Source organism: Lepisma saccharinum, chromosome 13 (assembly GCF_977018435.1).
Source record: "Lepisma saccharinum chromosome 13, izLepSacc3.1, whole genome shotgun sequence".
In the NCBI taxonomy this organism is placed as follows: Eukaryota; Metazoa; Arthropoda; class Insecta; order Zygentoma; family Lepismatidae; genus Lepisma; species Lepisma saccharinum.
Genome location: NC_139241.1, coordinates 84,511,943 through 84,523,337, shown reverse-complemented (window position 1 = coordinate 84,523,337; position 11,395 = coordinate 84,511,943). Strand labels below are relative to the sequence as shown.

Genomic DNA, 11,395 nt, shown 5'->3' with positions numbered 1-11,395 from the left:
ATTAAGGGACCTCACAAAGAACAATTCAGGCCGGAATTCGAACCCGAGACGAGCGCGCATTCTTGTTCCTATGTGTTTTACTCTGCAGGGAATAATGAAATAATATGGAATGAAAAATGTATCCCAGAACTCAAAAAGTCAAATGAATATCATTGAAGAAAGTAGAAAAAAATGTGTTTTGTTACTTGTTTATCTCCTCTAATATATTGAATTTTTGCCACCTCCCATCGCTTTTTCTAGCTGTATAGATTTAATCGCGATACATAGCCAATGAACTTATGGAAGTCACGAGGGACAATCATAAACAGAGAACTATGGACTCCTGATTTCACACTGCCCTGCAGATGCACTGGGAGGAAATTATTTGTAAATTTCCCCCTTTCTTTAGCGTTGCTTTTCCATCACTTTACCTAAATTCTGCCATGACGATGAACGTTCATTAAATTAAACGGATGAAGGAACACTCATGCACAGGCCAGGGCTCAAGCCCGGATCCTTCAGTAACGAAATTGTGAGATGGAAAAATTAGGGAAATCAAGCAATGCAAATATTTTGAAAAACGTTAATCATATACAAATATGGTGTTTCAAAAATCCAATTGAAATTTACGTACCACTGAGTAAATACGCAGTTTGCTTTACCGATACCCACGTATCCGAATAGTTAGAGCTTTCCACTCATCTTTGTTGTCGGCCGACCTCCGTGGGGGAGTGCAAGTGGCCCCGGATCGGTACCTGGTGGAGGCACATAGTGGTTCGGGTCCCACTTTAAACTGTAGGTCCAGTCCCGATTAGCTTTTATGTACGTAAAGTGGACTTAAACACCAAATCAACCAACCGCGGGGGAGTGGTTATCACTGCACGATATGACACCAGGAGTTCCGGGTTCGAACATCGACCTCGGCATGGGTGTTATTTGTGTTTGTCTCTTCATTAATTGCATTGTATCATCTTCGCGATTAACCAAATGTGTCAGCGACGCTAAGTAGCATAAATAAAATCATTGATTGATTGTTTGATTTGGTTTGTTTTACTTCGATTTTCCTACACTTTTGGCTAATCGTCAAGATGATACGATAAAATTGATGAAGGGACAAATGCAAATAACACCCATCCCAAGGACGGGTTTCGAACCCGGGATCTCTGCCTTATATAGTCAAATGAACATGTTTTGGATTTTCGAAAGTGGGTGGGATTAACGTGTGCTTCTTTTCAGTAGTCCTTCCTCATTTTACAATCCTTTCCTTTCTTTGACGTTCTATTTTTAGGAATACTGGGCCCTAAAAGGGGGGGGGGGGGATTATGACCCACACCAACCTCGCTACCCCAAGTGTCCACATCACCGCACGTTACTGTTATCAACACGTCCTACAAGCGAATCATATTGTGAAGATAAGTGTTTAGGAGAACTACACCATTTCGTCGATTATTTGGTACTAAAGTAATTGGGTGTAATTTTAGCGATGGCACTGCAGTTGGCTTCTGCACGTTCTTTGGTGGAAAATACAGAAATTCTGCTTTCAGATCTCGCACATAGTCTTCTTCACAATAATTGGCACTGCACACTTGCATTTTTTACATTTCGTCTACAAGCATGAATCCACTGTTTACTTACGCAATTATCGACTGGAAATCTATGATATTTTATGTCAGTTCCTTTAGTTTTCTGGTTATAGTTTTCACAGCTTGCTACAGCACAATTAGACATGATGATTGCAGACTACAAGTACAAAAATACAATAAAAATAAATCGAACGCTACAAAATCAAGAACCTGTTTGTTCCGTGTTAGTTGCTCAATGTGCCCCGCACCAATTCTTCCCAGATGACGTATTGCATCCACGGACGACTGCGCATACGTACTGCACATAGCAACGAGCATCCCCTGTGGTAAGATATCTCAGCTCATAGATTACATGCACCTGGTTTAGTTGCACGTGCTTCTTTCGAGCTGCCACCTAGGAAAACGTGAGATTTCTGAGTAAGGGAAAACGTGAGATTTCTGAGTAAGGTACTTGACCGCCACAGTCTACAAACCAATCTAATAATAAATCAGAACAACAATCCCCATAGCGCATTCAAAACGCCAATATGACGTAATCGATAAAAAAATCCTAGCTTCAACAGCGTGAACTGTTACGTTAAGAGTCAAAAATATTACGCAACAACACACTTGGCATTTCAATTCTCAAAGTTTTTTCAACCTTTTCTACCAAACCTGTATTTTACACACTTCTGACCTTCCAAGCAGAAAAGCGCAAAGCACTAACCTTGGCAATGGATCGGTGTGAACGTTGTAAGTGTCTGTCTTGTTTGGTTTTATCAGTAGCTTGTTGACTTGACGAGGAACAGCAAGGTCCTTCCTTCTTGGTAGCGATTGTCTGAAGATTCGTGTGCAAGGGTAAGTGTAGAACCGTTGAAGGTGAAGTTTATAGAGGTGGAACCGCCTGAAATAGTCAACAAGTGCAATTAAATGAAGTCGCAGGGATGCACAAGTATTGCTTGGCAAATTGTCCATGATTAGTTTCCTTTTCTTTTCTCGTTAGAGATTGTCGAGTATGTTTGGCATTTTGTTTCAATTCTTGAACCTCTCATCACATAAAACAGAGATTAAACATAGTCATGGATAATTTGCGCGTGGTAATACTTGTGCATCGTACTCTACATTGGTTATACATATAATTTTAACGTGTTTATGTACCATTAATTCACATTATATACCAGAGGCGCCAACTTAAAATAGATTTTGGGGGCTTGCGAGTGGCAGAAACTGCCTTACCCCTCCCGCATTATAATACGTAGACGTATCCTTGAAAAACACACTACGATTTATTGGTTGGTTGGTTGAGTTGGTGTTTTAAGTCCACTTTATGCACAGTAAGGCTAATCGGGACTGGACCTACAGTTTAAAGTGGGATCCGAACCACTTGTACCTCCACCGGGTATCGAACCCGAGACCCCTTGATTACAAGGCGACGACGCAACCACTGCGCCATCGGGGAGGCCACCACTACGATTTATTTTTCCATCAAATTTGTGAACCCTTACGTCAAAACTTAACACTAACTAGGAAAAGTAGTTTTCCTCTTCCATCTAATGTCATTATTAATGAAGAATTCGAAGTAATTATTTGTCCTTTAATTTCAAGTTAGTTTTAGACGAGTAAAACTGTGTAAATTGTCGAGTTTTATACTAAATTGTATATTAAATTTCCGGTTTACAAATAAATTTAGTAAAATGTTCTTGCTTGCTCCGCTCGCGAAATAAACTTTTCGGTAAGTGTCAACTCAACCCCCTTTCCCCCCAAGCCCCATGGAGTCGGCACCTATGTACAGTAAGTAATCCATAAGTATTGCTCAGCAAATTGTCCATGACTATTTTCGTTGGTTCTTACCTCATCCTATCCTACGTGTTTTTAAGGACTGTATTTTTACGTGTACTGGTTCAGAGGTTTTAAGCAGATTGTTTGATGTTTTATGTCAGTTCTTGAAGCTCTCATTGCATAAAACAAAGGGAGTAAACGTGGTGATGGACAATTTGCTTGGCAATACTTATGGATCCCACTGTACCCTCCTTGTTAAAGAAGTGCTGGAACTGCAAACAACTCGTCTTTTTTCAATTTCCCATTTTCGGTGCTTTCCTGTCGTTCTTTCTTCATTGCCACGATTAACACAATAGTAAAATTTCAAGCCAGTCTAACAATAAATCCAATCCTTGATCCTACGCAAAATCTTTCACTTGCACAAATTCATTTTTTAAATAAATATCATTAAAACACAATATTGAGGATATGCATATTCAATTCAATGTAAACTTAACAACACATTATTCAATGTGAACGTGTACAGTGGGATCCATGAGTTTTACCGTGCAAATTGTCCATCACCATGTTCGTGCACTTTATTTGACCCAATAAGAGCTTCAATAATTAAAATAAAACTCAAAACAAGCTGTTGACAACTTCTGCACCAGCATACATAATAATCCATTGCTTAAGACACATAGGATGTAAGAGAAAAATTAATGAAAATGGTCATGGACAATTTGCACGGTAATAATCCTGGATCCCACTGTACACATCTAGAAATAACATTAAAGTAACAAAATATTTACCGATTTTAAAACAATAACTTATTTATAAATTAAACCGCAAAATAACACCGAGTTCCAGTACTAGTAACATTGAAATTCAAGATCCTAATTTTGATATACGTATTAACATGGACAAATCATTTCAATATATCACTTTTTTCGGAACAAGCGCTGCAAAGAATACTCTATCCTAACACTTTTCAATCGGTGCTCAGATGTCTGAACACTAGCTCTTTATTATATAAGCAATTTAAGCTCAAAATCAGGATGGGGTCGTTCACGTAATTTGATACGTAATCTGCGAAAATCAGAACATCGGAGTTGACCTTTTGCTACAAATTTTTGCACGTGTTGTCTGAAGTGCATTTTCAGAACGTCTGATTACGTCATAACGAGCAGTACAACACGTGGTTGTGCACATGGTCGACCTTAATCAACATATCTTTTTTATATAGCAAGGTGACCTCGATATTTTTTTTATACTGCTTTAGTGACGTTGAAAGAGAATTTCTTTAGGGTGGACTGAAGAGCTGTCGAAATATTTTTCAGGCGGACTTTCCTGCTAAGAATTATAAGATGCTGTTTTCATTTCTATCTTTCCCCTTTTTTTCTTTTGCGTACCAACCCGCCGTTCCCCAACTTGTTGCGACGTCCCGGTAAGTTGAAATTTATCGTACAAAAAGATAGGAAGGTTAGTTTTTGTACGATAAATTTCAAATCTTTTCTTTCATTTGTAATTTATTGAATAACAGCCAGATGTCGAGCACACCTGGTACTGCCCTCTGACACGACCAATATTGCCAGCTCGTAATTAAAAAAAACAAACTCTTTTTTATGAATTTGCCAAAATGTATCCCATAAATCGTCACTAAGGCATAACATGTAATACTTTATCGTTTTTTAAATTCGAAAAATACCTACAGCGACCATCGATACACATCGAAAATTATTGCAACTGACTCCACAGCTGTCTTTTATCCATGTTTGTTTCTGCTTCGTACAAAAACTTTTTCACATCTTTGTAGCTTTTCCCTCATACTGAACGTTTATGTACATGATTTTCTTGTACAATGATTAAAAAATATCCACATAGACAAAGTTAATGCCCAGTGTAAGTTTCATGTCCCTATAGCTTTTTATACAAAAGTTACATACTTTCAAATCTCGATTCCGTGACTTTTTGGACACCCTGTATAATTGTCAAGTTGCATGGACGTCACTAGAATATTTTCCAGGGAGAGGCAGGCAAGGTATTTTATTTTATTCCAGGGACAAACGAGGGCAAACGAGGCACATATTCCCCCCTTGCTTCAGTTTGAAGGTATCGTGTTCCTGCAACGCGCTTTTAATAATTAACATAGCTACATTACTGTGACAAATGAAATTGTGTGTGTGAAATATATAGTTTTTGGTTAACTTTCATTTTCCAGGAGAGACTCCCCCCTTGCCCCTCTTCCGGACGTCCATGCACCCTAATTGTATTCCATTGATGCATTCTTGCATAATGTTAAAAACAACGTAAATATTCTACAGTCCTAATCTTGTACAGAAATCACTTTGACCTACGATTTGGTGATGACAATGAAAGAATCAACTACTCAAAATACCGGGTGTCCCAGAAGTCTTTCCCTGATTACAAACTTTATTCATATCCGCTATATGCAATATAGAGATGTGAAAGGGGTGCCAAAATGTTGGAAATCTAACCAAGTTTATTTGTTACAGGTTTCAGTAATGTGGCTGTAGTGTAGCAGTGTCAGTGCCAAGGAATCCGGAATTAATGCTCTTGACATGGGGTGGCATCTTTCCATACAATGTTTCTTGGACTTGACAGGATTTGGGAATGAAGATAAATTCCATTTTTTAAATACTAACTAATTGATGGCAGATATTCTAGACGAAAGAATTCTGTACATTTGAAAGTTCCTCTGCAGTGTTATTGGTGACCGGGTCTCGTGATACCAGAGGACATGCTGAGCTTTCTCCTGATTTGTGAACATTTCCGGTTTTCTGGGCACTGACACTGCCACACTACAGCCACGTTACTCAAACCTGCAACAAAAAAAACTTGGTTAGTTTTCCAACATTTTGGCACCACTTTCACATCTCTTCCTTGCATATAGCGGATATGAATAAAGTTTGTAATCAGGGAAAGACTTCTGGGACACCCGGCGTATTATTTAGTTCACTTCTGAGTTAAAACCGGGACAATTAAGCGTCCCGAAGACTCGGTATATCGGGAACTGGTCACTCTACCTTAGTGAGATCTGATATATCTTCCAATCCACCAGTTTGTAATTTTGTACCTAAATATGTTGAGATTTGTGAATAGGCCTGTTCGCGGCAGAGAAAAATATGCAGAAAGATTGTAACACCATTAAGCCTTGTTTCCATAATATGAAAAACTAAATATGCTGACCAAGGCAGAAATTTATTTTATTATAAAACACAAACTAAACGTAACGTTTCAACCTTCTAGCAAGGTCTTCTTTAGACTCTGTACCATGTAGTCCCTGAAGAAGACCTTGCTAGAATGTTGAAACGTTACGTTTAGTTTATGTTTGATAATAAAATAAATTTCTGCTTTGGTCAGCATATTGAGTTTTTCAGAAAGATTGTGTTTAGCACAAAAGAATAAAGCCAGGGCAGTCAAATGGAGACATTTAAAACATTGTAAATAGCAAACACCACACGACAGGCAGTCAGCAGATAAAGTTTGCATGCAAATGTATGAACTCAGCGTTTTAAAAGTGGGTCACGAGATGAGCTTCTAGTATGCTGAATCAGACTGTTGTAACAGGCCATTACAATTTGTGAAAATACAAAGAGTAGTGTATGAATTGAGAAAGAGTTGGAAAGATCTGTAGAGTGTTGTACATGCTTACTGAAGATTGGGTCTTTGTTCTGCTTCATTAGAGCACTGCGGTGCTTTCTAGCTATTGAAAAGGTACGTAATAAGTATAATAAAAATTAACGAGCTTTGGTTACTCAGACCTGCAAGAGAAAGAAGAAATATAAGGATAGCAAACTCCCTATGTAGTACGTGAATGTGACGTTGACTAGAGCCATCTATCGATTGGTTCGAAACTACTCTGCTCTTACACAGGGTTCGTGAGAGAACCTGCCCAACAGTCGCGTTTAAACTAATTCATATCTTAAGTAATCTAATATTCTCTCTTAACCGTGTTGTTCAGTGTAAAAATAGCGGAAGTAAATTTCTAATTCTAAAAAGAAACTTATCTTGCGAATTCAATTTAAAATCATTGCCGAATGTTAATCTAATTGTTGATTCGCTTAACTGACCTTCGGATGATACTTAAAATTGCGTCATGAAGTTCAGGGTTCGAGTCACGACTTGGAAATGGGGGTTCCTTTGGTAGCGTTATTTCATCTATTTCAATCATAATTCATCCTCAACGTAGCAATTAGCCAAAAGGGGCAAGGAACAACGTAAAAAGTTACAAATACAAAGTGATTTAACAAGCTACCATCTGACGGTACAGTGGGATGCTTAAGTACTACCAAGCAAATTGCCCCTCACCATATTAATGTACGTAATTTTACCCAGTGAGAGCTTCAAGTTAAATTATACAAAATAGTAATTTCTCCTGTAGTATTGTATGGATGTGAAACTTGGCACCTTACATGAGCGGAGAAGGTTTACATAATTTAGAACTGCATAATTTGTATTCATGTCCAGATATTATTAGAATGATTAAATCAAGAAGACTTAGGTGGGCAGGCCATGTGGCACGAATGGGAGAGGAAAGAAAAGTTTACAGGATTCTTGTTGGGAAACCTGATGGTAAGAGACCTGTAGGAAGGCCAAGACGAAGATGGAGGGATAACGTTGAGATGGACCTAAAGGAACTCGGTAAGGATGGAAAAGATTGGATTGATCTTGCCACAAGATGGAAGGCTTGTGTTGCTGCAGCCATAAATCTTCGGGTTTAAGAATGCTAGAGAGTTAGTTAGTTAGAGAGCTTCAAGAATTAAAAGCATGCATTCATTTAGTTCCACTCATGCACACATAGTATTTATTTTGTTAAAATAAGACATTAATCTTATTCTCACCTACAAAACGTTCGTTAAAGATGCGTACCGCAAGAAAAAAGCATTATATAATACATATATTAAAGCTGTTTTTAATGTCACAATTTTCAGTATACTATATTTACAACGTTATGCTTTCATCATATTCTGTGCCCCTCCCAGAAAAATCTAGATCCGCCTATGGTGTATCCCATGGATATACAAACAGAGCCATCTACGAAATTACCCTGGAACTATGAGAGATAATTACTAGAGCTCGGAAATTGATGACCTAAACCATCTAAAAAAAACTGACCTTAAAATTATCTAAAAATTACCTAAAAATTTTAAAAAAATTATTTAAAAATAATTTTCAGTCTTGAAATGAAAGCTTGATTATATATAGGGTATAGACAAATGAATGGTGCGGTTATAATGTCAATAAAATTGTTAGAGGCGGAAAACTGTCCCAATTTTTGATACGTGAGTTAAAATTACAATCCCTCAATGTGGGCTCCCCTGGTCACACGACACACATTAACGCTGTAATCAAACTCGTTCCAGACACGGTGTAACATGTCCTGCACTGCATGCATTATCCGATCACGACGTTGCTGGATGGAAGTTGGCATTGGTTGTGCATAACTCCTGTCTTTAATAAATCCCCATAGAAAGAAATAGCACGGCGTAAGATCCGGGGAACGAGGGAGCCAAGGGAGAATGTGATTTTTTGTGGAAAATCCTTACGTGATAGAGAAAAATGGAGGCCGGAATCAGCGTATCAAAAAGATTGTAATTTTAACTCACAAATCACAAACTAAGAAAGTTTCCGCCTCTAACGGTGTTTGTTGCAACCACGTAAGTTGAAAAATGTATTTTTTTATTAACATTTATAACCGCACCATTGATTTGTGTATACCATGTATCAATGACGTATTTAGAGGGGTCCAGGAGGTCCGGATAACTCCCGAAAGATTTACCAAGTACATAAATTCAATAATGGAAATATGCGTTGTTTAACATTTCTTGTATTAGCGAGGGTTCTTTGTTTCAATTTATTTGAAGGCAGTAAATATTTAGTTTTTACAATTCCTTTATTTAACATTAATTTGATGTGTGTGTGTGTGTGTGTGTGTGTGTGTGCGTAAACAAAAGCTAACGCAGTACAAAGACTCTTTGTTGCAAATTAATTTAAAATTTAGGAAACAACAGGAGTAAAGGAGCAAAGAGAAACCTCAAAAACGATAAAAATGCAAAGACGGTAAAAAAAATACTGAAAAATGAGCTAAAAGGTAAAGGTAGGTCAAAACGCGTACGATCTGATGACGTCAAGTGGGATCGTGTGAACCTAACCCCAGAAAAAATATCAAAAAAGCATGTGGAAGTGTTGCATTAGCCACATATCTAAGAATAGCAGAAAGTGAAAACTTGAAATCTAACAAAGAAATGCTTGTATCTAGATATGTCAGTTTATTTATGGTTCGTAATTACTAATATTCGTTAGGCTATAATTTTTCACTTCAAGAGGGTTTAAATTGCTGATTGTATAATGCAAAGCCACGCTTCAGTATTACAAATGTCCATATTTAATGTTTTTGCCACTATTTTATACAATTAGTACCACACGATTGACTGATTCATTGGTTTGCTTTATTTTATTTCGCAAATATTTATTTATTTGGCAAATTTGCGAGGATGGGGATGAGCGATGATATGATTCGAACCCGGGACCCCTGGCGTCGTAGCGCGATGTGCTAACCACTCCGCCACGGAGGTCGGTCACACGTTAAACAAAGTAACGTACAAAGGGGAGTTTGAGTTTTAAACTAAAAAGCAAGTATAAGTTGCTAAATTAGTTAATTACTAGTTCAAGCAAAAACAATTGAATGTGTACATGTATATACCTATGGTTCGTACTGTTGTATCTTGTAGTGATAAATTAGTTCAGTGAGATTTCTTTAAAGAAGAAGAGCCACTTCTTGTTTTACTGGCTCACAACGCCTTTAAGCGATTTCTAGCCAAAGGTGGAGAGTGGTCTTTTATGGTCTTTGTTCTTGTTCGAAGAACAGTAATCTGTGTGTTTATTCACTTTCCTCAAGAGATTATATTTAAAAAACCCTAGATCGCCTGCGGAAATCCCTGAGAACGTGCGGAAGATGTTCTACAACATTTCCGCCGGATACGGAAGTGGCTAGAACAATCAAATGGGCACAAAGGAAAAGAGTCTATGGTCAGAGCCTAACTTGTAAATGATCGTATAAATTCAAGCTATTTGCACTTTAGAGTATATTTGTATTACATTTTGTGCAGTACTGCGTTACGTCGTGCATATTCAAGCAGTTGAAGTTTAAAAACAAGCTGTTATAACGATTTTAAACTTTCCTATGACGTCATGGGAGATCATGACGCATTTCACTACTCAAAGTTGGTTATTGACTAACTTGTGGTAACACCAGGGGACTAAGGACATTAAGTTATAGGTGAGTTTTGATTTAGTGTGTTTGAAAATTACTATCTAAACCAAAGCTTTCAAAACTTAAGCTCATTCTGGAGAATTTTGAAGCTTTATGATTCAGCTTATGTTGTTGGTGGTATGCTTGAGAATTCAATAGTGTTGGCTAAAAGAAAAAGCTCAATTGTTTGGCACTGTAATTGTCCTGTGACTGTAGAATGTGTATTTGTCTTATGGGAAGAACAGAACAGTGTTCCTCAACCGCCGGGCCGTAGCGTCAATTATACCGAGTCGCGAGAGGTTCCCCTGGAGTTTGCGACTTGCAGCCCGAGCAGGCAACCACTGGAAAGATGGCCATTCGTTCGGGTTTCGTGTTCGACTGCAAGAACAGGAAATGCTTTCGCGACAGGGGCGGTGATGGATCAAACTATCTACGGGGGGCGTCGCTTCTCGCCTCCAAATTTGTAGTTTGACGGACGGACACCACGGCCACTTTAGTTCTCGCAGCAATTTTCATTAACAAATATATTGAAGTGGAAATATTATGATTAATTGGAATTTCCCGGCGTCCGAAATGGAACATTCCAATGAAAGTTAGCACTTACCAAAGGAATGTAATGACATTGTCCAGAGGAACTAAATTAAAACAAATTTTATTATTTGTGAACAAGTCTAGATACGTAATCGAAATAATACTCTCTATGATTATGCCGCGGTGGCTCAGTCGAGTCGGCCTTTGTGGCAGAGTGGTTAGCAGAGCGCGCTACAACGCCAGGGGTTCCGGGTTCGAGTCCCGGGTAAGGCATGGATATTTGTGTTTG

General features: G+C 38.2%; 1 protein-coding gene across 2 annotated transcripts in view; it reads left to right on the top strand.

The window, feature by feature from the left end:
• The first annotated feature begins 2,252 nt into the window (after positions 1–2,252).
• Positions 2,253–11,395, top strand: part of LOC145997096 (fatty-acid amide hydrolase 2-A-like) — a 49,486-nt gene continuing 40,343 nt past the window's right edge. Inside the window, exon 1 of one of the 2 annotated variants that reach the window (XM_083133718.1) lies at positions 2,253–2,399. The gene's annotated coding sequence lies outside the window, so the exon portion shown is untranslated. Of the gene's footprint in view, positions 2,400–10,510; positions 10,603–11,395 lie in introns of those variants that run through there. The other variant, XM_083133719.1, reaches the window with a different exon arrangement.